Below are 25356 nucleotides of genomic sequence, written 5' to 3'. Positions count from 1 at the left end.
CAACATTCTCCCACTTGTTGTTTTCTTTCCACAGGGGGCCACAAGCGAGCTTAGTCATTTATCCAGCCCTACAATGCCCATTGTTTCTCTAAATGAAGAGAACTTCTTATAGCTCACAGATTTTGCCAATGCATCTACAGTATTCTTCAAAGTGTCCACCTTTACTAGCAACACTTTTTTGTCTTCTATCATATCCCTCACAAAGTGATACTCAACATCAATGTGCTTTGTCTTTGAATGATATGCAGGGTTCTTTGCCAAGAAAAATTCACTTTGGTTGTCATAGTCTATCCTTATAGCTCCCTGTACTAACCCCATACTTGAACATAATCTATACAACCAAGCTACTTCCATGCTTGCATGAGTGGATGCCATGTATTCTGCCTCTATAGTTGATAGTACCACTATAGATTTTTTCTTACTCATCCAACTAACTACACCTCCAAATAGGTTAAACACATACCCACTTGTAGATCTTCTCTGATCCAGATCTCCAGCCCAGTCTGCATCAACAAAGCCATGAATATCAACACTCTATTCAATCCTAGTCTTCCTTAGTAGCACAAACCATAATTACTAGTGCCACGCAAATACTTGAAAACCCACTTCACTACTGTCCAATGGTCCTTCCCTAGTTTTGACATAAACCTGCTCAATACTCCCACTTCATGTGCAATGTTTGGTCTAGTACATACCATTGCATACATTAGGCTACCTACTGCACTTGCATATGGAACATGGGACATGTCCTCTTCCTCTTCTTGTGTCTTGGGACACTGTTCAACAGATAACCTCACATCTACAGGAATAGGAACCTTCACCAGTTTACTATCCTTCATATTAAACCTCTGTAGTATTGTCTCGACATACTTCCTCTGGTTCAACCAGAGCTTCCTCTTTTCCTGATCTCTTTTAATTTCCATGCCCAAAATATAGTTTGTAGCACCAAGATCTTTCATTTCGAATTTGGAGGACAATTGGGTCTTCAAATCCTAGATAATTTCTTTGTCATTTCCAACCAGCAACATATCATCCACATACAAGACCAGATAAATATCATGGTCACCAATTAATTTAAAATACACAGAGTGATTTTCTTTGCTTCTGGTGAAGCCAAGTCCGCATATAAATGTATCAAATTTCTGATACCACATCCTTGGTGACTGTTTTAACCCATACAAAGACTTCTTTAACTTGCATACTAGTTCTTTCTTACCCTTCACCGCAAAGCCTTCAGGTTGCTTCATGTAGATTTCCTCTTCTAGATCCCCGTGAAGAAATGTTTTCTTCACATCCATTTATTCTACCTCAAAATCAAAAGCAGCAGCAATAGATAGAAGTAATATAATAGAAGTTACCTTGGCAACAGGAGAAAAAATATCACCAAAATCAATTCCCGGCACCTAGGAATAACCTTTTGCTACCAACCAAGCTTTGTATTTCTCCACCTTTCCTTCGACATTTGTCTTCTCATTGAACACCCATTTTCTACCAATGGGTTTCCTTCTAGCTAGCAACTCCACCAAATCCCAAGCCTAATTTTTGTGCAAAGATGCCATTTCATCAACCATGGCCTCTTTCCAGAGTTTTCCATCCTCTGAATCTACTGCTTCCTTCACAGTTCTTGGGATCATCATCAGTAACAGACAAAGCAAATTTTGAACAAAAATCGGATGGACTATACCTTTTAGGTTGCGTTCTTTCTCTAACTGATTTTCTCATATCCGAATTTTGTGGCTTTTCATCTTCTGATTCCTCCTCTATTGTAGAGTTTGATTCTTCCTCCTTTAGATCAAACTCTATCTTCTTAGGTTCCGTTGGTTGGACTTCATGTTTAATAAAATCTTTCACCTCTCTAAAAACCACATCTCGGTTGTACAAAACCTTCCTTGTTACTAGGTTGCAAAGCTTATAACCCTTTAAACCATCCTTATACCCAATAAAGATGCACTTTTAAGATTTACTATCCAACTTGGTTCGTTTCTCCTTTGGAACATGTACATATGCATCACATCCAAATACCCTTAGATGTGAAAGAGAGGGTTTCTTACCAGTCCATACCTCTTGTGCAGTCTTATCCTCCAACGCTGATGAAGGTGACCTGTTGACCAGGTAACATGCAGTATCGACCGCCTCTGCCCAGAATTCCTGTCCTAACCTGGCACCACTGAGCATGCTTCTTGCCCTTTCCATCAACATCTTGTTCACTATTTCTGCAACTCCATTTTGCTAAGGTGTATATGGAGTAGTCTTCTACCGTGATATACCACACTTCTTACAAAATTCTTCAAATTCCATGCTCCAAAACACTCCACCATTATCTGTCCTCAACACCTTTATCTTCTTCTCTATCTGATTTTCCACGAGAGCCTTAAATTCTTTAAACCTCTCAAAGACTTTAGATTTCTTCTTAAGGAAATATATCCATGTATTCCTTGAGAAGTCATCTATAAATGATACATAGTACACAGACTTACCTAGTGATGGAACCTTCATAGGTCCAAACACATCACTGTTCACAAGCTCTAATATCTGTTTCGCCCTCTTACTACCAGAGGGAAAACTCACCCGATTCTACTTCCCATATACACAATTTTCACAGAAATCAAAATCTAGAGAGCTATTACTCATACCTTCTACCATACCTTTACAATAAAGTATTCAAAGGCCCTTCTCTCCAATATGTCCAAGCCTCTGATGCCACAACATGGTCTTTTCTCCAGAGACCATTAGATTTTCTGCTCCACTTTCAAGAACCACAAAATTGTTGCACCCATAAATAACAATGCTACCTTGCAGCTTGTACATAGCTCCAATCCGAACTCCCCACATCAATACCAGTGCTCCCTGAACCATCTTGTAGGTATCCTTCTCGAACACTATTTTTACACTTGCATCATCCATCTTGTTTACGGAAATTAGATTTCTGGCCAATGCAGGAATATGCAAAACACTCGGAAGTGTTCTAATCCTTCCACCTTGCAAATTCAACTTTACTTTTCCACGACCAATGATTCTAGCCTTCCTGTCATCCCCCAAGAAGACATCAGCACCATCATATTTCTCATACTCACAGAACCACTCTCTATGGGGAGTGAAGTGAAAGGATGCACCTGAGTCAATCAATCGTGCCCCATGATCTACATGTGTACTTGAAGAAGCCAAGCACACATCCCCACCTTTATCTAAGGTGGTTTTTGCCTCTGCAGAAGGAGCATCATCAAATCCCTTTCTTTTATCAGGAGCTTTAGATTTACAGTCCCTTTTCTAGTGCCATTTCTTTCCGCTTCTGGCACACCACCTTTACAGGTTTTCTTGGAGATTTAAATCTCCCTCTAGATTTAGATCTCCCACTCGATGACTTATTTTTGTTTTTGATCTGGGACAATCCTCGTACAAACAAGGCATCACCATTCTGGATCTCCGTATTTTTCTGTCTCATCTCCTCCATCAACAAGGATGAGACTATTTCATCAAACTTCAAGGCAGTTGCATTACTACCTATTGCAATAACCAGACTATCCCACGAATCTGGTAGAGAACACAACAAACTAATACACTTATCTTCATCTGAAATTTTAATATCAACAGATAATAACTGACTTACCATAGTATTAAATGCATTCAAATGTTTTGTCATCGAGTCTCCATCTTTCATCCTCAGGTTATATAGCTTTTTCCATAGGAATAGTTTATTCACCAAAGACTTAGATTGGTACAAAGTCCCTAACTTGTCCCACAAAGCCTTCGTCGTAGCTTCCCCTGATACATTCAGCAATACTGAATCTGAGACACACAATCGTATTGTGCTCTTTTCCTTCCAATCAAACTTCTTCCATTCTTCATCGGACACTCCCGTTGGTTTAGTACCTAGATCTACTGCAATTCATTGATCTTTATCCACTAATAGATCCTCCATCTTGAGTTTCCATAACTCAAAACTCTGACCATTAAATCTCTCGATCTCTATCTTTCCACTGCTTGCCATCTTCTTTCACCACCAGAAATGATCTCGCAGATGTCCCACTGAACAGGGTATACCACAGGCCTGAATGAAACCCCTCAGAAACAAAGGCATCCCCTTGAAGCCAAAATAACTCTGATACCAAATGTAGGTTTTAACCTGTACAGAAATCACCTGTATACGAATTCTAAAACATATAAAATAAGCAATGCAAGAGAATAACACATAAAACACATATACACAAAGATTTTCCCTTGGATCCCAAAACCGGGACTACCAGCTTGATTTTTCATTATGTTCCTTTCAATGTTACAATACATATTTATACATGTCGAAGCATCCAATACCATGGAATGAAAACCATCATGTCCAAAACCATGGACCGAAAACCATCGTGTCCAAAAAACATGTCCGAAAATCATGCACAAAACAATAATTGGGTCCGCCCAACCTAACATAGAGTCCAAAACCAAAATTTTCTGGGGCGCTACCCCGGACCCCATAAAGTGGGGTTACGGGTACACCTCAAACCCCCTGTGACCTCCCCCCCTCTAACCCCTAGTTAACTATGTGTACTAGTCGTGGAAAGAATATAACACAACCGAACAAATAAATTTAAAATTTTGTTATGTGGAGGTTTGGCCGGCAGGGTTCATGGCCCGTCAGACTTTTATTCACTCAAAAAATTTTAATATGGTTTGGGGTGGCAGGGGTGGTGGCCAACCACCTCACATATATTTTTTATTTTTATTTTTATTTCAAGGGGGAATAATTTTGAAATTTTTAGAAAATAAGGGACATCGGGAAAATTAACGAGGCCACAATTTCAACTGTTTTCGGGAACTAGGTTTCATGCCCCAGGGTCGGTCAAATTGTAGGACACTTAAACCTAGCCCACAACCCAACTTTGACCAAAAAATTGACTGGCTCGTTCTCCCTCATATGATCTCGGATTGACGAACAATTCACACCTCCGTGATCAGGATGACGAGATCTATGCTCTGGTCCTAGGTTGAAGTCATTCTAAGCACTTTGAGTTTTGAGCATTCATAAGCCCTCTTTTCCCCTGTGTGTGTTCCTGGAGCGACCTGGATCAATCCTCCCCACTGAGGAGCTTTTGGTCCTCCAAAAGCATGAAAAACAATCTACAACTTCTTTGTACCTTGTTTGCATCACAAGCATCTTGAAAGACCTTGCTTCGATCTCCTTCACCTTTGTTCTTCAGAGCCTTAAGTGATGAGCCGACACCTGCAACCTCTACAACCTGTAGTACATTGTTTTTACAAATTACATGCTTGACTTTCATGACCAACTAGTGATCCAAGTGTCCCACACTTGCCACGAGTTCATAACACATACTCGTTGGTCAAGTTTAGAACAAGATGGACGCAATACCCCAGTTATGAAAACAAGGCCAACATATCATTGTTGCTTCAACAAGTGATAGAAACACAATATCACTTTCATATTTTATCATACATCTCAAAATAAGACCAGACATCATTGTTGTTGAACAAGTGATGGAAATACGTCATCACTTTTACATTATAAAATGCAACAAATGATTTACAAAAGAACAACCATGAAATGCTAACATGTCTAGAAACCATTTTTCAGTTGGTGAATGGTTCGCCTCCTTGTGGCGCATTTGATGGTAAAACAACTACTTCACCTGGTTCATGCATCGACACTTTGTCTCTAAGCCACTGCTCTGGATGGAGCCTCCAACCAATGGCTCTCTAATGGCCACTTCTATCGCAATGACTACAATAGGTTTTCTTCCTGCAGATATACCTAACATGTTTCTTTACTTGCTATTAAGACAGTCTTTCACGCATCATCCTTTTGTGTGTTGCCATTCTTTTCCAACACTTAGAAAATGTATGGTTATGTAATACACAAAAGGTACATGTTTTTCAATTCCATGATTTGCGTTCATCTTTAAAAACATTATTCTAATCAAAATGAACATTCGAAGATCAAAACTAGTTATACTTTTCCTTGCTATCTCTGGTGTAAGTATCATGATGAGAGCTTGCCTCAGCTCTTTCCTTGCAATGGAAATTTCCATGGGATGATGGGGATGGGTTCCCATCATTCTCTTTCCTTGGCGATTTCAACAATGTCTCAGAAGCATACAACACCTTTGAGCATTCCTCTTTGGTGTATCCCATGCCTGCAAATTGAGGTCTCTGCACAACCTCCAATGGTTGAGTTATGCATTGGTTATTAATACCAAGATTTTCTTCCTTATCATGCATCGTCTTGGTAAGGAGCCTCATGTTTGTCCCTATAATTGGGATCTCCAAATCTCCAACAGAAATCATACAATGTGATGATGAAGCTGAAAGGAAATCAACATCTTTTACCTCCTCTGACGATTTGGAAAGAACTGATGAGGGATGCTCATCATCTGTTGTTGGTGGTTCGCTAACTATCGTGGTGCATTCCCCAACTTCCTTTTTGACATACCCAAGTCATATTTTATGCATTAATTCCTCTACTTTGGTGGGGTTGACGATGCCTTGGCCATTGATGCCCAAGCCTTTTCCTTCATACACCATTTTCTTCAACAGTTTGGAGCAAATTCGTGTGGTATGATTTTCAAAAACAACGAAATCATCATCATGAGACATACATGAAGATGGAGAACTACTTCTTACCTCACATGGGTCATGCTGCAGCTTTTCCAAGGCCTTGTCCTTTGCTTGTAGCTATCGTAGAAAACTATGTTTCTCCTCTTTCTCTTCATGTAGACACATCTTCAATTCAGCGTTCTCTGTTTGAAGATTCTAGCTGTTGTGCTTCAGTTCTTCCAGGACCTCTTTCATGGCTTGCAACTAAAGCTACAATTGCTCGTACAGTTTCATACACTATTTCCACCCTTTTGGAAATTTTGAGCATGGTCTCGTACATCGCTTTTTCATCCTCTATAGCTGCACGTTCCATTGCTCACATTGAAATTCACATCCACACAAAGACTGCTCTGATACCACTTGATCCAGGTCTGGGTGTGACGAAGGACCCTTCCAAGACCTTTTACTTTCGTGATGTGTAAAATTGAATTTTGAAAAGAGTATGAATGAATACATCTGCATGTTGTAAATAAGAGGAAAATGACCATCATCAACACATGAAAACATAAGTAATTGGTAATAGAGTTCATCTAGGTGGGACTACGTCTCCGGGACCCGATGTCAAGATGGTGTAGGCCGTTGCATTAAGTGTTTTCAATAGTGATGATGTTCATAGAGATGATGTCATTATCATACAAGGAAAATTCCCTCACATAGGAGTGGCTCCAAGAGATGTTCCACTACAGGAACTCTATGTCAAAGGAGTCCTATCAGTATGCCACAAAACTCATGTATGATGATTATCCGACCAACATGGCATAAAGGGATATCAATGAAAACATGCATGGCAACAACATGAGTATCCCATCAACATACAACAAAGGGATCTCAGAACATAACATGATGAATCATGACAACAATTACATCACATAGATGATTCCGCATCACATCAAGCAGGAATAATGAAAACAAGTAATAAACAAGATCCCTCATCAACATCAAACATGGATCTGTGTAGCACAATTCATAGCAAAAGAAGTACATGAACACACTGCATATACCTCACAACCAAGGGCCATCTGAAGAAGAGGATGTCAAACTACTAAAGTTGTTTGTGCCATCAATATCACAGCATCGATCGCATGGAAATGGTTGCTCGCACATGAATGCTGACACCTACATTCCACTTAGAAAATGTGGCTGAAGAATCAAATGTGAAAATGAGAAATCTGAACTTACCATTAGATTTGTGGCGTTGAATAGTGCAAAATCGACTCTCAAATTTCTAAATTATGAGAAGTTGAGAATCTAGAGCTCAAGGAATCTTTTAGATTCCCCCTAGATTCCTCAAAGATTTTTCTCCATGGGTGGACTATAAATATAAACTCCAAAGGCTAATCTGACCTTGCTATTGCGATCCCTACAGAAAACCATTAAAAATGACTGTAAAATTGACTATATTCTGACATGGAGAAAAATTACCTCCTCGGGAAAATTGCAAGGATCATGGTTCTGCTACCTGTTTCTGTAGCAATCATGATTCCACCTGCATATTGAAAAATGACCGAAAAATGTAGAACACAAATGGATACATGGATAGAGCCATTTCATTTGCGGCATTGAGAAGTGTTGAAACCATATCAAATTTGTTAAAATCTGACAAAATGAAATTTCACCCCTCCTATAAAATGCTACCCTGAACGACATACCAAGGTTCTGCCTCATCTGTCTCGAAATCTGTTCCCACTCCTGGTTCCTCCTCCATCTCCCTGAAATACATGCAAACGAGGTTTTAAATTTAAAACATGGGTGGATTTATCAATAACTCCGTTTGGTAGATTGGGTATAAATTCGAATTTCAATGAGGAGGTCATGTGGTCAAACCCCGACCTCTCCATTTTAACAGACCCTCCATTTGAAAAAACTAGATCTATTTTGTTTTTGGTGGGCTGGATTTGCATTGGGCAGCCCGCCCCCATAACCTTCACGAATATAGCGTTGTTTGTTGGGTGTATTAAAAGGTGGTGTCGTTGCGTGTTACGTGGGTTTGACATGGGGCCGCCACATGGTGGCAAGCCAGCCACGTGGCTGGCGTGGTCTCGACACCCGCTGATCTCCTTTTAATGTACAACAATGTATATATGAAGTGTGTCGTTGGTGTGTGGGCCGGGCCCAGCAGCCTTTTATTAATTCAAAAAATTTTAATATGGTTGGGGGTGGCAGGGGTGGTGGCCCGCCACCTCACATATACTTTTTATTTTTATTTTTATTTAAAAGGGGAGTAATTTTCAAATTTTTAGAAAATAAGGGACATTTGGCAAATGAACAAGGCCACAATTTCGACCATTTTCGGGAGCTAGGTTTCATGCCCTGGGTTCAGTCAAATTGTAGGACACTTAAACCTAGCCCACATCACAACTTTGACCAAAAATTTGACTGGCTTGTTCTCCCTCATACGAGCTCTGATTATCGAACCATTCACACCTGCGTGATCAGGATGACGAGATCTACGGTCTAGTATTGGGTTGAATTCATTCTAAGAACTTTTGGTTTTCGAGCATTCATAAGCCCTCTTTGCCCCCGTGTGTGTTCCTGGAGCCACCTGGATTAGTATTCAACAATATATGTAGAAAATTCCAGTGAGGAAGCCTCTAAACAAAGTGATGCATCTAAATTTGGAAGGAGTTGTTGCTCCATGTTCTTCCTTCCAAATCATATCACCAGACAGAGAGAGAAAGACCAATAGAAAGATAAGAGATCCCCAATCCCAAATGATCAATCGTGCATCAAGAAGTCAGTTCTAAACAACAAGGAAATAAGAGCACGCCTAGACTTCTCACAAGTCGGGCAAGGGTTTTGAGTCTGATGCAAATTCCTGCGCTCCATTCAAGCGATTTACCTCATCCACACCCAATCTCGATCCCTATACTTAATCACAACTAAAAAAAGATGAAAAGTGACCTTCCTTGGAACATCATTAGATAAAAAATTAATATAATCAACCACATAGCATGTTGAATACAAATTCATATAGGGAAGGAACATGTGTTTCCATTAATCATGAAAAACATATTACAACACTTATATGTTCACCCTCTCCATGTAACGGTAGACACGGTAGACTTTGCTCACTATGACAAGGAAATGAGCATCAGGACCAACACTCAAGTAGAAAAGAACTCAAAAGCTCTCTCACCAGTAGCAATATGGTAGCATAGACTCAAGATCTATAGCCTAGAAATTCGATTCTCCAAAATTTTGTATCTCCAAACTCCCTCCAAATCCAACTATTTTGACCCTCTGAAATGATCCAGTATAAATAGGTAGAAGAGACATATATCCCCCATCAATTGACATGCAACATACTAGGATGATGTGATGAATGGATGAAGTAATGAAGTGATGAAGTACAACTGACACGGGGATGGCCAACCAAAAGAAGTCAGCAGGCTACTGCAGATGGTCAACATAGGGTGAGACTTGCCTTAAATAAATAGTGGCATGACACAAGAGTGACTTGGCCCAACATGACGAATAAGAACCATGTTATATCATGCAATGATGCAAGAGGCATCAAGGCATGCTCCATATGAATGGAAGAGTAAAAAACCAGAGGAGTAGACAAATGCATCTATATGGTACAACTCCTAGGAAAGCTAAAACTGAACTATAAGACAATGAAACATATAGGTGTTATGTTCAAGGATGACACAAAGGATGCTTCCATTTGATGAGTAATGGAAATAAATGTTCCCTCCCTTCTCTATTTATAAGTTTATTTTTTGTAAAGTTTTTCCCCAAGCCCACAAAAGAGATAAAAGTATACAAGGGGGAACCTCCTATCCAAAGTAGATTAGCGTATTCCTTTTTTGTAACTAGACTATCCTAGTTTGGAAAAGGGTTAAACTTATACTCAGTAGATGAAATTTCAGTTAATTTAATGAGAATGAAGTAGACAAGTTCACTCATAAATATTTTATAAATTAAGGAGGCTGAAAATAGCATAAAGAAAAGTCCTCTTGGAGGAACAAGTGGTATAGAGGGTAGCAACGGGTTCTGATAATGGTTGAAAGACTAATGTCATCAAGTCTGAAGGTTGAAATTCTCATTGTTTACCTCATCAGAATTGATTATAAGAGTCTAATAATCATGGTGACCAGATGGTGGCAGTTGTTGAGCTACTTGACCTTGTGTAGGATGGGAAGCTATGTATTCATGGTGAGGAAAAGGATTAGTAACCATGGCCAGTTGAGATGAAGCAGAAGGAGGAGGAGCAGCAATGGGCTATGCTCCTTGAGAAGCTGCTTGAGATTTCCATACATTCCACATATCAGGTAAAAGAGGACACTCATGGGTATAATGACTGTTGGGAACAGGTTCCCCCAAGAGCAGTTTTGTGGCTAAAAGCCCATGTTTTGGGATAATTTTGTAATAAAGTTATAAAGTCTCTGCATTTTGTGGTCGCGGAACATGAAGGTGTCAAGAGTGATAAAGGGTTGTCCTCCCTTATTTTGTAAAGTGTCAAGTCGTCTATAAAGATCCACCTATGGTCCATAGACCATGGGATTGTATAAAAAGGAGCTAAGTAAGTAAGCTCTCAGAAGGGAGGAAAGGAAGAAATAGCGAAGTGGAGTGTATAAGTCTAAGTGTTCTTGGGTCTTACCATAGGTAGAGGCTCTACAGTTGAGTGCATAAACCCATGAAGCTGAGTGCATGGACCCCTGCAGCTGTGTGCGCAGGGCAGATAGAGTATGTATTAAACTGGAAGATATCAATAAAGATAAGTATTTTGCAATAATTGTGTATTTAGTTCCTGTTAATGCATCTGATTATATTGTGTTTTGGGTTTAATTTACAATGTTTATTTGATGCATGAATACATGTGATTGTATCGGTTAATTGAACACAAGTAAGGATATCATTTTACATGGTGCTAATTGTGATTAATTAGTAAGATAAGTAAAACACTTGAGATAACTTGGGAACGTATACAATATATTGTCATAGCTGTGCGAAAATACCTCCACCATGGGTTAGGGCTATGTGAAGGTCAATCGTACACCTTCGCGGAGGTACTGAATGGTGTAATAAAGGGTAGATTAATAGAGCCCTAAGGCTTAGCAACCTATGCAAAAGTAGGGGCAGAGTGTATAAACCAACATCATGACCATCTTACGGTGCAGAAACTTGGTTCCAACATTCCCCCATACTACTTCAGATGACACTTCGGTCCACACTCCACGGGTTGATGACGAAAGGGCCAGTAGTGTAGGGATTTATTTGGCTAACTAACGTTGAACCTGGGTCAGGGCCCACTAAGCCAACAAATGGTTCCATTTTCAAAACCATAATCTGCATGAGAGATGTGTGATGTCGTATCACTAGAGTCCAACTAAGAAAGAGATCGAGGACTAGTTAGATAGAAAGGTCCACAAATTCACGGTGTAGGATAATATAAACCCACGGCTGAGAAAGGAACAATGGCTAGACATGTACCTATATATAGAAATCCATGAGATATTTTTCTATTCCTTTCCAGTTGAGTTATATGAGTGGATCGCAAAGCTAGCGGATAGCCAAGGAAGGTGGAGGCTTGATAGTCCTATTGTCTAGACCCAGGAGCTAGTACAGAGACTGGAAGCTTCTGATGATAATATTTCTTGTGATGTCAACCATTGGCTCGATCGTTTCATAGGAGCATTTGTGACTGATTTCCTAATCGATACCTCAGTTATTTACAACAAGGCAGAGCGGTTCTTTTTCAAAGGTCCTTGAGGTAAGTACTTGAAGTCTTTAAATACTTGGATTAAGATGTTATTGTGTGAAAAATGGGTTATGTAGCTACCTTGATGTTCATATCTATGTGAAGTGGAAAGAATTATAGGAATGAAGGAAGAAAGGGCCCTAAATATAGCCCAGTGATTTCACCTCCTTTGAGTAACGAAGAGGGAGTAGCGTAGGCTTCTCTGCGAAGTGTAGTTTAGTTGATAAAACAAGGATTCATGTGACTTCCGCCTCCACCTACACCACCTCAAACATCACCACCATCACCCGTTACTTCACCCACACCATCACTACCTCCACCACAGTTTAACATGGGGAATTCAGTGAAGATGCCTTTGTTTAAGGGCTTGGGAAATGAGGACCCGGACCAGTTTTGGTTCATTGTAAAAGCTGTATGGGGAGCTCAAGGCATCATAGATGATCATATGAATAAGGAAATGTTGGTTATTTCTTTACAAGATCACGTGCTAACTTGGTACATCAAGTACTCTAATATAAACAAAATTTGGGTTGGCAAAGATCCAAACCATGCTGAATAAAGAGTTTAGTAGGCCTAAATCTGAGGCATGGTCAATTGTGGGGTTCAAAGAAATCACGATGAGACACCTTGGGAATCAAATAAGAGATTGAAGTGTAAAATCCGTGAAGCTAATATGAACTTAATAGATGGACAACAGCGCGAGTGGTTTGTGGCTTTGCTCTTGCCTCACCTAGGGGTTGCACTGTCACAAGAGAAGATTACGACTCATGCATAGGAGTTGGAGATTGCAATAAGACTTCATGAAACAATGATGCAAGATCCAAATCTGGGAGTTAAGCAGATCCAGGTGCAATTGCAAAATCTTTGCCTTGAAATGCAAAGCTTGAAGCTGGACAAAACAGTTCAACCATAGGTGTGCGAAGAGATATGGTACCAGAAATGTAAGGGTCAGGGGCATGAAAAAGACCACTGCCTAGCCTTTGCGAACTATATTGCAGGAGGAGGACCAATGCATTTCAGTCCAAAAGCCTAAGTAGGACCGAGCGCAAGGCCTGCTGCTATAGACATATTTGGGCACTACAACCCTAATCACATATGTCCATAAACCAAGGGCTTCTAAACCCCTAAAAGTGTTGTTTCACACCCTAGGAACAAGGTCGGTTGATTACATCATCTCCCAGAAGTTTTCCATGAAAAGCTACTTAGAACTCATTAAAACAGGAACATACATATTGATCCATGCATAGGGTGCGATGCATCTCACCTATTACACATGAGGGGTGCGATAGCATACTGGAAAGCCCTTCTGTAGGGTGTGATGAGTGGGAGCAAACAAATGACAGCAACAGTTTTCTAGGTGGAAACGCAGAAAATCTTCTAGAAACTGCTCATATGACACTTGCCTCTTTGAATTCACCCAAGGATGAGTAAGGGATCTAAAATCTCCAAGTGGAACCAAGAACTATTAGTGGAAGGACACTAATCAAAATCCCAGAAGCTGACTCACTCTCCTATAAACATATATATATGGATCCCTCATCCTAGAGATCCAAGAGGCTGGAATTTTGTAATTTGCAAGGAAGTGTTGTTGGTTTCTCTTTGAAGACATTGTTGGGTGATCTTGCTTTGTATGAGGTGAAGAGGGATTTCATGCTGGGAGGATGATGTTGGATCAGACAACCTAGTTGTAATCCTCTCTTCTACTACTTCTATCAATAAAGTTATTTGAGTTTTCCTCCATATGCTTGTATATATCTAAATCTTGTTTGGGTATGAATTTATATGTTAATGTACATATGATATTACATTATTTATGGTTATATATCTCTATGCCTTGATGGTATTCTGCTACCTTGACTCTACAGGTGTTCTTTGAAGCGGGACAAGCGAGAAAGGAGTGGCGAAAACTCTATCATAGGAGAGAGGAAACAAGCAAGGAGACTAGTGAAAGACTGAGGTTGGTACTCTCTGCTTCTCTCTCATCTATCTCTCATAAAGGAAAACACAAGTGACTTTATTTTGTTTGTTTCTAGGATAGCTACCCGTCTTAGTGGGACTAGCAGCTTTGAATGGACACTAGTTTTCTCGATAACAAAATGGTGACTCCATTTGGGAGCAAATGGTTTGTTTGTTTTGTTACTAGTGTTTGCTTTATAAACCACAGACGGAGCCTGAAGTCAAGCCAGCTAGCCTTCGAACTGCTTTTTCTATGCAATTGCAAAGTAGATCAACGCTGCTTCATTCAATCTCTGGGTTGGTTTATAAAATGAACATCTAGCTTGCAAACATCCTAAGTGCCCTGGTGGTAGCTCAAATAACCTCATTAGATCAGCCCCTATACTTTGTGTTTACTGACAATCATTAGCTCAGCCTAAATCCCTGAACTTAGCTGCAAACTCTGAGTGAAAACCAAGCACAGTCTCATCCTTGGACCATTGCACTATCTCTTCTAGGAAATCTAGATGCATCACACCTCTCGTGTGTTGCAGGTGAGATGCATCCCTGTTTCCCTGTGTTACATGTGCGATGATTGACTAAGACTATTTCTGCCTCCAGATTTTGGTTTTTTCTTCATTGTCTTCAGCTTTTTTCAGTATTTTTTCTGTCTATGATCAGTATATCTCTGTTGAAACCATCTTCCTTTGCATTATTCAGCCTCCATCAAAATGAATTGTGAATGCTTTTATGTATTTTTCATCATTTACAGTTCTCCTTTGCAAATAATAGCTTAATCGAACTATCGTCTTTTGATTTGAAAGTGTTGCAAGTGTCGTTTTCAATCAAGAAAAAAAGTGTCACAAAGAATTCCTCTTTTAGATATTCGATTACACATTTGCCATTGTATTTGATTTGAATCATTAATATTTCAAGTGTCGAAAGCAGTTTTAAATTCAAAATTGCAAAGTGTCGACTTGACCTTACTTTCGTTTTTTTGAAAAGAAAATTATTAGTACTGTTGCTTTGAAAGAAGATATTTCAGATCTATACTTAGTTTTCTTTTTGTCATTCTCACATTAAGGAAACTGAAAAACAATACATGCATGTGCATTTGCATTAAGACTGAATGCTGAAGTTGATTTAAGAAAAGTGCATCTAGTGTGTGCTCTCTGCTCTACGTTGAAAGAATTTCATTTCTCTTTCCTTAGTAGCTAGGATTTTCATTGCAAAAAGAAAATAAATGATTGTTTATCATCTTAGATTGCATATTTAGGAATTGTATATCTACGTCACGTGGTGAACCTTAAAGGAAAACTTCTTAATAAAGATCAACTGTAAAATAAACTTCAATGAACATAAAAGCGCTTTCGAACCTAACGCACAACATTTAGAAGTCTAGGCTAGAGACGTATTTCGGCGTCGTAAATCCTGGTAACTATCGCTTTCATCGTAGGTTGGGTGATTCCTCCTCTTTGAGACGACATGTACTAGTACAGACTTGTGCTCCCATTTACCGTCGAGTATATATTGGGAGACCACAATAGGCTACATACTTTATCCTTAGGAAGCCATGTCTACCACCCTATTGATCGCGATGCATTGAACAAAGCATTCGGGAAGATTGATTGCTGTACTGTCAAAAGTATTCTGTATTTTTTTGATTGATTTGGTAATCCCTCTATCTAGATTTCTAGAGTAGTCACTTTTGTTCCTTTTCAAACTCCTTAAAAGAAAAGGTCCATCTGAGCATTTGTCACTTTAGGCTCATTAAAAATTGAAGGAAACTAGAGTCATCTTTAGATTTTTATTGACTCTTAAAAATTGAAGAAGCAAGTTGTGTCAAAGTGTCATAAAATTTATTTTAATCGGAATAACGTCACTATTCCCTCGTTGGTCTTTAGGTTGAGAAATGGAGTCTACCAATCAAGGATTTCCCCTTGGGGGAAATCCTAGTCCCTTCTCCTCTTGGGGGGATGTTGGTGCTCCACACATGGCCACATTGTCCCTTCTAGGACTCACAATTGGCCTTCCTATATAGCTCTTCTCTCCCTATGTTGTTCAAAACACCACGATTCCTCAACAATCCAATCAGAAACCAGATGAAGTTGCTCCCCAACCTTCTACTTCATTTGTTTCTCCCTCTCCTTCTTCCTCTTCGGTTGGTGAAGCTAGTAATGCCAAAAACCAAGTAACTAAGAAGAAGAAGAAAGGGAAGGAGAAGAAGGAGAAGAATCCAATGACGAAAGGGGGCAACCGTCCATCATCTAGCAAAAATCCACACACTACACCTTCTAAACCTAAATCTCCATGTGTCATTTGCAAGGGGGACCACTATCATCGAGATTGTCCCTGTATCCCATGGATCCTGAGGGAGTGGTCTCCCCGTTTGCACAATCTGGTGTCTTCAATCACTGACGATCATGTTGAGAGCAAACCGTCAACTAGTGAAATTGAAGTCAATGGACAAAAAGGAAGATACAAATTTCCTTGTAGATTGTGTGAAGGCGATCATGCCCTCCACCGTTTTCCCTTCCTAGACAAAGCTAAAAGAGTCTTGGATGACCATCCTGCGTCACTGTAGTGACTTCCTCTTGGATATAAGAAACTCTTGCTGAGTCCATCGCTAGTTGAAAATCTGATTCACACACCGTTGTTGTTGGTCGAAGCACCTATCATTGAAGATAAAACCTCTGAGTCCACATCGGACCAAAGTCAATAGGTCGAGACGGCAGTCGACCCAATATTTTCTTCAGAAGGCCCACCTTTAGATGATACTATCACTAAGGAGAATGAGAATGACACTGCTCAAATTCTCTTCATAAACACAAACTCTGATGAACATGGGGGAAATCTACCCTTTCCTTTACCGTAGGAAGGAAGTTCGTTAGAGATGTATCCGACCGTTTATTCGGTCCCACTTCCAAGCAACCTAGTCATTTCCTTCGATTGGAATCTACTAGGCAGACCCCGCCTACCATCTAATGTACCATTCAGAATCATAGTACAAGCTTACAGAATGATCATGGTTGGTACTATTATAGATGAAGGGGCTTCTGTGAGTATCCTTTCCTCAACTGCTTGGAAAGCGCTTGGTTTGCCATCGCTTCTGCCTGAGATTCAAAATCTGACAGGCTTCAACAAAGGAACCAGTCGACTGTTAGGAGAAGGAAAATAGTTCATCTAAAAGTGATGGTAGTTCAAGGACCTCTAGATTACAATCTACTCCTTGGGCGTGACTACATTTATAGCATGGGAGCTATCGTTTCTTCACTCTTTCGAGTGATGTGTTTTCCACATGAGGGTAGACTAGTCTATCTTGTAGACCAGCTTTCGTTCCCTGGTTCAAACACAAATATTAGTCAAATTCCATCCCTAACTAGACTTTTTGCACAAGGAATGTCTCATCAATCTCCAGTCCATCCACCTGATGATCGCAAGTGATTCGGTGATTGTGACTGAAACCCAGGAGGCATGCGCCCTGGTCTGCTTCGGCAGAAAAACCCCAGATATAAGGTACGTTTCCGCATAGGAATATGACTAGTCTGACAATCCTGTCCGTTTAGGATAATGGATCAGTCTGGAAAAAGATTCCTCCGTTAAAGTTTAGGTGATTGGAACTAGAATCACCTTGGTCCATTTCAATGGACAGACCCAAGGAAGTGTTTGTCTGCAAATGTGGATGAAACAATCTTGCTAATGCAAGAACTTCCGTATGGTAACTTGGAAACTCTATTTCGTTATACCCGGGGGCATGCAAACCTTTTTGCATGCAAGTGAAAGCGACCATTTATTTTCTTAGTTTGTAGGCTCTCAACCCTTTAGACTCGTAGGTTGGTCATTCCTAGCTTATAACAAAAGGCTCAGGAGCAAAGTTTCGAATGGGGCAAGCTCCCTAAAAAATGAACTTATCGATGAGACATCCTTATTATACGACTGGCATGAGTAGTTTTACGTGAAGTTCAAGCTCATTAAAAAATAAACCTAGCAATGAGCAAGTGTTTCCATAGAGTTCAAGCTCACTAAAAAATGAACCCCACCTTTAGTAAATAGTCTTTGCGATCACATAATTATCAGCTTTTGAACCTTGGTCGTGTGCTTACCATCACCTCCACTCTTTTTTAGCCGATCATACGCCTCCATTTGATTTTTTACCCTTTTGAGGAACAACTGCGATGAGTGATTCTATTAGCCACTTTCTTTACACTTCCATGATTGAAAACTTCCAAACCTTACCTGGAACCAATTTCTATCCAAAACATCACTCGCTCCTCAAAAAACGAGTCTCCTTTAATCTCTTTTCATCTGACTTGTAAAATATGAAAGGATTGTCGAGCAATTTGCCTCTCTAGCTTGTTAAAGCAACCAGAAGTACCATCCCTCCTCTAGATTTTAATCTTTTTGGACCTGAGGGATTATTACACAAAAAGATCGAGCACTTTTCTTGTTCGGCTCATTAAAACTGTCAAAAAGTCATCCCTTTTGTATTATTTTACACTTTTTCAGACTTAAGGGATTACATTACGAAAAAGGACCACTGGAGTTGCCTTTCTGTCCCTTTTAGACTCTCTAAAATTCAAAAGGACCGAGTTATATTTGTTGTTAAACTTGTTAAAACAATAGCGACAAACTTGTCCATGCAGACAAGAGCGAGTTTCACTATCGCTAGGCTCATTAAAACATAGCGATAGGTTTGCTCGAAGGGAAAATTATAGAACAAGCATATGTTATCCTCCTAAATCTTGACAAAAATAAAGAGGTACTGGTCAGCAATGATTGTGGAAAGAGAGAAGAAAACTTGAAAACTTTCATTGGTAGTAGGTCACTCTTGAACATGACAGTTTCACTCCGTCACCATGATTGAGTCGGGTTGGGTTATTCCATTATCCGATCATATCACCATTGGTCCACCGTACCATCCACCTTGGGGTTAACACTACCAACCCATTTCAGTGTTGCCGGTATGCTCAAGAGGAGTCAGTCAGAGAATTCACCAACTTAGCCAATGTTTCATCCGTTGCAATACCTTCACTCTCCATTTTTTCATGACTGCCACCCTGAACCTTGTATCATCAGATCGTTTTCACCTTCACAAAATCATTTGCTCCATTCCATGTCGCATATGTGGGATTCATTAAGGCCATCCTATGACAGGTCACTTCTTGTTGACTTCAGCTCATTATCCAAGAAGTTGACTTAGGAACAACCCTTTCATTACTTTGAAGCTTGCATGCCTCAATGGCAAGTTTCTCACTTCCGGCGACAGGTTTACATCAATGGCCTTCGACCAAAAGATTTTATGTGGTGTTTGACATCAACTCATGTATTCACACCACGTAAATTGTACTGCAGTACCTTGAGGGTCATCATCATTATCGATGATTCCTCTCGCGCATGTTAACAGCTTACATCATTGGCTGGTAATCAGGCGATGTCTTCCATGTTCAACATCAGAACATCTTTTCACATGGATCGACTTGTACTTTGGGCAAAGATTAAATGAGTTTGCAGACCCTAGATCTAGTTTCATTCATCTGGGCTGCGATATATTTAGGAAAATTAAGACATCAAATGTACATCACAACTGCATAGATAATCATCCAAACTAAAGGATGATGTCTCTACCAGAATCATCAATCTGCCACACAAACGATTGTCTGTCTTATGTACAGAATATGAATTTATAAAGCTGAGCATGGGAATGCCCACCTCAGCTAGATCATGAAAATATTGTGAAGATAACGTATTGTTTTGTATCTCATTACAGGTCACCTTCCAGTTCGAAAAACCTTGGATCCTCATTATCAAGCATTTTACCCGACATCAAAATATTTACGACCTCATGCTTTAGGGGGCAATTGTTATAGAAATATTTGGGCACTGAAACCCCAATCACATATGTCCATAAAACAAGGGCTTCTAAACACCTAAAAGTGTTGTTTCACACCCTAAAGGAACAAGGTCAACTGATTACATCATCTCCTAGAAGTTCTCCATGAAAAACTACTCAAATCTAGTCAAAACAGGACCATACAAACTGCTCCATGCATAGGGTGTGATGCATGTCACCTATTACACATGGGGGGTGTGATGCATACTGGAAATCCATTCTGTAGGGTGCGATGAGTGAGAGCAGACAAATGGCAGCAACAGTTTGCTAGGTGGAAACCTAGAGAATCTTCTAAAAACTGCTCATATGACACTTGCCTCTCTGAATTCGCCCAAGGATGAGTAAGGGATCTAAAATCTCCAAGTGGAATCAAGAACTATCAGTGAAATGACACTAATCAAAATCCCATAAGCTAACTCACTCTCCTGTAAACATCTATATATGGATCCCTCATCCTAGAGATCCAAGAGGCTGGAATTTTGTAATTTTCAAGGAAGTGTTATTGGTTTCTCTTTGAAGACATTGTTGGGTGATCTTGCTTTGTATGAGGTGAAGAGGGCTTTATGCTGGGAGGATGATGCTGGATCAGATATCCTGGTTGTAATCCTCTCTTCTACTACTTCTATCAATAAAGCTATTTGAGTTTTCCTCCATATTCTTGTATATCTCTAAATCTTGTTTGTGTATGCATTTATATGGTTAATGTACATCTGATCCTACTGTATTTATGGTTATAGATCTCTATGCTTTGATGGTATTTTTTTGCCTTGAATCTACAGGAGTTCTTTGAAGCGGGACAAGCAAGATAGGAGTGGTGAAAACTCTAATAAAGGAGAGAGGAAACAAGCAAGGAGACTAGCGAAAGACTGAGGTTGGTACTCTCTACTTCTCTCTCATCTATCTCTCATAAAGGAAAACATTAGTGACTTTAGTTTGTTTATTTCTAAGATAGCTATCCGTCTTAGTGGGACTAGCATCTCTGAATGGACACTAGCATTCCCAATAACACCTGCGTTGTGGTGCGCTATATGTTAGCTAGTAGGGAAACATGTGACTGATAACTGTCATTTGTTGCAGAGGTTTGTACAAACACCACAACAACTGTTCTACAACTTCTGCAGGTCGGTAGGGCATGATGAGTGCAGCTGTCGAAGTTATGAATTGATGACGGACTGAACACCTACCTATAGAGTTTAGGAAAAAACGTGGCCCCTTGACCAGAACGTTGGGATGGCGCAAACAGGATTTCAGAGGCATGGATGAGGCTGAGGTAGAGGAGGACCTAGCAGAGGTTGGGGACAGCTGATCTGTTACAATTGTGGAGGACCAAGACACTATGCCCATGAATGCACTAAACCAATGCGTCCTTCGTGCAAATATTGTACTGAGTTTGATCATGAGACAGAGGACTGTCCTACACTGATAGCGAGGATATGAGACAAAGGGGTGCTACCGCCACAGCCGACTCAGATTATGCAGATGATGAGGGTCGAGCTTCATTAAGAGGATCCGAATGTGAATATAGTGCTCCAAAGTGGAATTACAATGGCTGAAGATAAGGGGAAACAACCCGAAGATAGTGCACGGGTTTGAAAAGCTCCAGCGAAGGAGGCTAAGTTTGATTTGGAGCACGCACATGAAACACTCATGGAAGCAAAAAAGATCTTTGCTGAGGCCTCTACCTCAGGGAGCTGGAATAAGCCTATTCAGGAAATGAACCCTTCTATTCTTACAACCTTTCTAGAGACCTCCATGAAGTTGTTGCGTGATATTAAGGATGTGAATGGGTTATAGGAACTTATAAATAGATGTGTCAGAAATGCTCTGGGTGAACCGCGTGTGGTACGAAACATTAGTAAGCATAAGGCAAGGACAGGGTGTGAGATGAGAGTCATTGCGCAGATAGGAGAATATGAAATGGATCAGGTTATTCTGGATCTAGGGTCAGACATGAACATTTTTCCAAAGGAGGCTTTGGAGTGAATGGGGAGACTCGCGTTGCAATGGTCTCCGATTCAGTTAAGGATGGAAAATCAACAAAAATTCATCCCCATGGGATGGATGCAAGGAGTAACTGTAGATATTGAAGGTGCGAGTGCATTGGCTGACTTTGAAGTGATAGAATTTGTGGATGATAGCAACCCCTACCCTCTGCTCCTTGGCATTAATTGGGCTACTAACATGAACAGGGTAATCAACCCAAAGAAGTGAAAGATGATATTTGAAAAGAAATCGTTTCGCGTAATAGTACCCCTAGATCATGTTGAAGGATTGCACTATACTAAACTAGTCCGCGATTATGAATGTGATGACGATTTAGAATACATATATGAAATAACAATGTGAGACCAAGATTGGATGAATCTGACAGTGGATAGATGAATTACAAGGGATCATGAGATTTCCTACACCTCAGACTCAGATGAAGAATTAGAGCGCTGGTAGGATCAACTACATGAAGTAACTACATTGAGTTGTAACATGATGACCCAGTCGCTGCATTGTGTGTTGTCAGAGGTACGAAATCTGCCCACTTATGATGGTTTGAATGATGTGGATGTGTTCTTGGATGCATTTGAGAGGGAAGTACCAGAGAAGCAGCGCTTCCAGGCTTTGTACTGGGCACCGCACACTACACCCACGAGATGGTGGGGTAGACACAAGGGTAGTTTTGACAACTGGTGTGAGTATAGGAGGATGACAAGAACATGCTTTAGGAAGCCAAAGGTATGAGTGATAGACAAGTATGATGGGAAGGACGATCCATGTGCACACTTGGCCAAATGGGCTAAGGCCTATGGCGCGAACCACCAACCTGAATGGGTGCACTTGTTTTTTCACACCTTGGATGTCATCCTGATGAACTGGTACTCAGAGATAGAGCTCCGCCATGGCACACACGAATGGGATATTCTACGCGAAGGATTCATAATGACGTTCAGCTTTGAAGATGGGTTTGACTGTATTGACGAAGCGCTACGAGAAGTTAAAGCAACAATATTTAGGACGTCGTAGGGTCCTTTGGATTTGATTCAACTTGATTGGACTACTCAGCTGAGCCACGCGATGGAATGCTATAATGTGACAGTCGAAGAAGAAGATGAGGACCCCTGAAAGATTGATATCCCTAAAACCGAGGGTCACCATGAGGTCAAGGGATTGCAAATCAAGAATCCTGATGTAACCACATCATTGAAAATGAAACAGGTAAATATTGGTATGGAGGCAGAGCCCAAATTCACGAATATTGGAGATTACTGGGATTATGCAATGGTAGATAAGGTCATCAAATTACTTCGTGAATACCATGATTTGTTCCCTACCAAGTTTACGGAGTTCAAGGGGATAATAGGAGACCTAGACGTTACGAAGATCACATTAAAATTTGATGCGAAGTGGGTTAAGCAAAGGCCTTACCATCTCAATCCAAAGTATAAGGAGAAGGTCCACATAGAGTTAGATAAGATGCTCGCGGTAGGCATCATTGAGCCCATAGAAGAATATGATTGGGTGAGCCCAATGGTGGTACAGGAAAAGAAGCAGAAGGATGAAATAAGGATACGCGTAGATCTTAGGAAGTTGAATGATGCTTGAATGCATGATCCTTTCTTGACTCCATTAACTGATGAGATATTGGATAATGTAGGTGGCTAGGAAGTGTACTTCTTCACCTATAGGTTTTTTGGGTACCATCAGATCAAAATCAAGCCTGAAGAGAGAAGCAAGATGACCTTCATGACTGAATGGGGATGTTTTCAGTACATTGTAATGCATTTCAAATTGAAGAATGCACCCACGATGTTTTCACGCATAGTCATTGCTGCATTCAAAGAATTCATTCATAAGATTCTGGAGGTGTACTTTGATGACTGGACTTTGTTTGGGCTGGTAAAACGCCATGTATTCAGTTTGAGCTTAATGCTAGATACTTGTAGAAGGTACAAGATTGTGCTCAATCTGAAGAAATGTTTGTTTTGTGTTCCTTTCGGGACTCTGCTGGGCCATGTGGTTTGTAGAAAAGGACTGATGGTAGATCCCACAAAGATCACAGTGATACTTAACTTGGAGGCACCGAGGAGTGTGAAACAACTACGCACAACCTTGGGACATACTAGGTACTACAAGAAGTTTATCAAGGATTATGCCCAGATCACCATGCCTATGGAGAAGTTGTTGAAATAGGATGTCATGTTCTGTTAGAATGACGATTTTCAAAAAAGCTTGGATTTGCTAAAAGGAAAAATGGTCACCACGCTGATTTTAGTCTTCCCAAATTATAAGAAGGAGTTTCATGTACATGTAGATGCATCATGTATAAAACTAGGAGCATTATTGACACAGGCTGATGGAGGAGACTTGGACCATCCTATAGCATTTGCAAGCAAGAAGTTATCCAAGCCTGAGAAGAACTATTCCACCATTGAGCACGAAGGATTAGCTATGGTATACATGCTCTAGAAGTTTAGACACTATTTGCTGGATGGACATTTTAAAATGTATACGGATCATTCTGCATTGAAATACCTAGACAATAAGCCTGTGTTGGGGGAAAGAATCTATAGGTGGTTATTATTATTCCACGAGGATGATTTTGAAGTTATTATGAAGCCTCAATGACTCAACGTGGGACCAGACAATCTGTTGTGCATCGAAATGGGGGAAGAGCCGACTAATTTGGAGGAGGGATTGCTTGAAGCACAAATATTTCCAGTGTGCATCACGGATGGTCACTTTGAAGACATCATACACTTTCTAATGACAAGAACTTCCCTAGAAGGCTATACCTTCTAGCAGAAAAAGGAGTTAATGTTGCATGCACCAAATTTTTTTGTCACTACTGGACATTTGTACAAAATGGGGTCTAATGAAGTATTACAACAATATGTCATAGAGTTTGAAAGAATCAGTATCCTTGCAGATGCTCATGGGGGTGCTGCGGGAGGCCATAATACAGGAAGAGAAACTGGGTAGAAGATTCTACGCGTAGGGTTGTGGTGGCCAACCCTCCATCAGATTTCCAAAGCCTAATGTAGGGCATGCAACGTGTCTCAAAGGACTGGCAAGCCATCACGAAGAGATGAGCTACCCCCAAACCCACAAATGATGTTGCAACTTTTCAAGAAATGGACCATAGATTTTGTGGGACCCATTCAGCCCCCAAGGAAAGAAGACGGGAGTGCGGTACACTATCATCGTGACTGAGTATTTGACTCGATGGGCAGAGTCA

This window comes from Pinus tabuliformis, chromosome 5_1 (assembly GCF_031772625.1).
Source record: "Pinus tabuliformis cultivar Carrire ecotype Pingquan chromosome 5_1, CPIR1, whole genome shotgun sequence".
NCBI lineage: Eukaryota > Viridiplantae > Streptophyta > Pinopsida > Pinales > Pinaceae > Pinus > Pinus tabuliformis.
Note: the sequence above shows the minus strand (reverse complement) of the source record.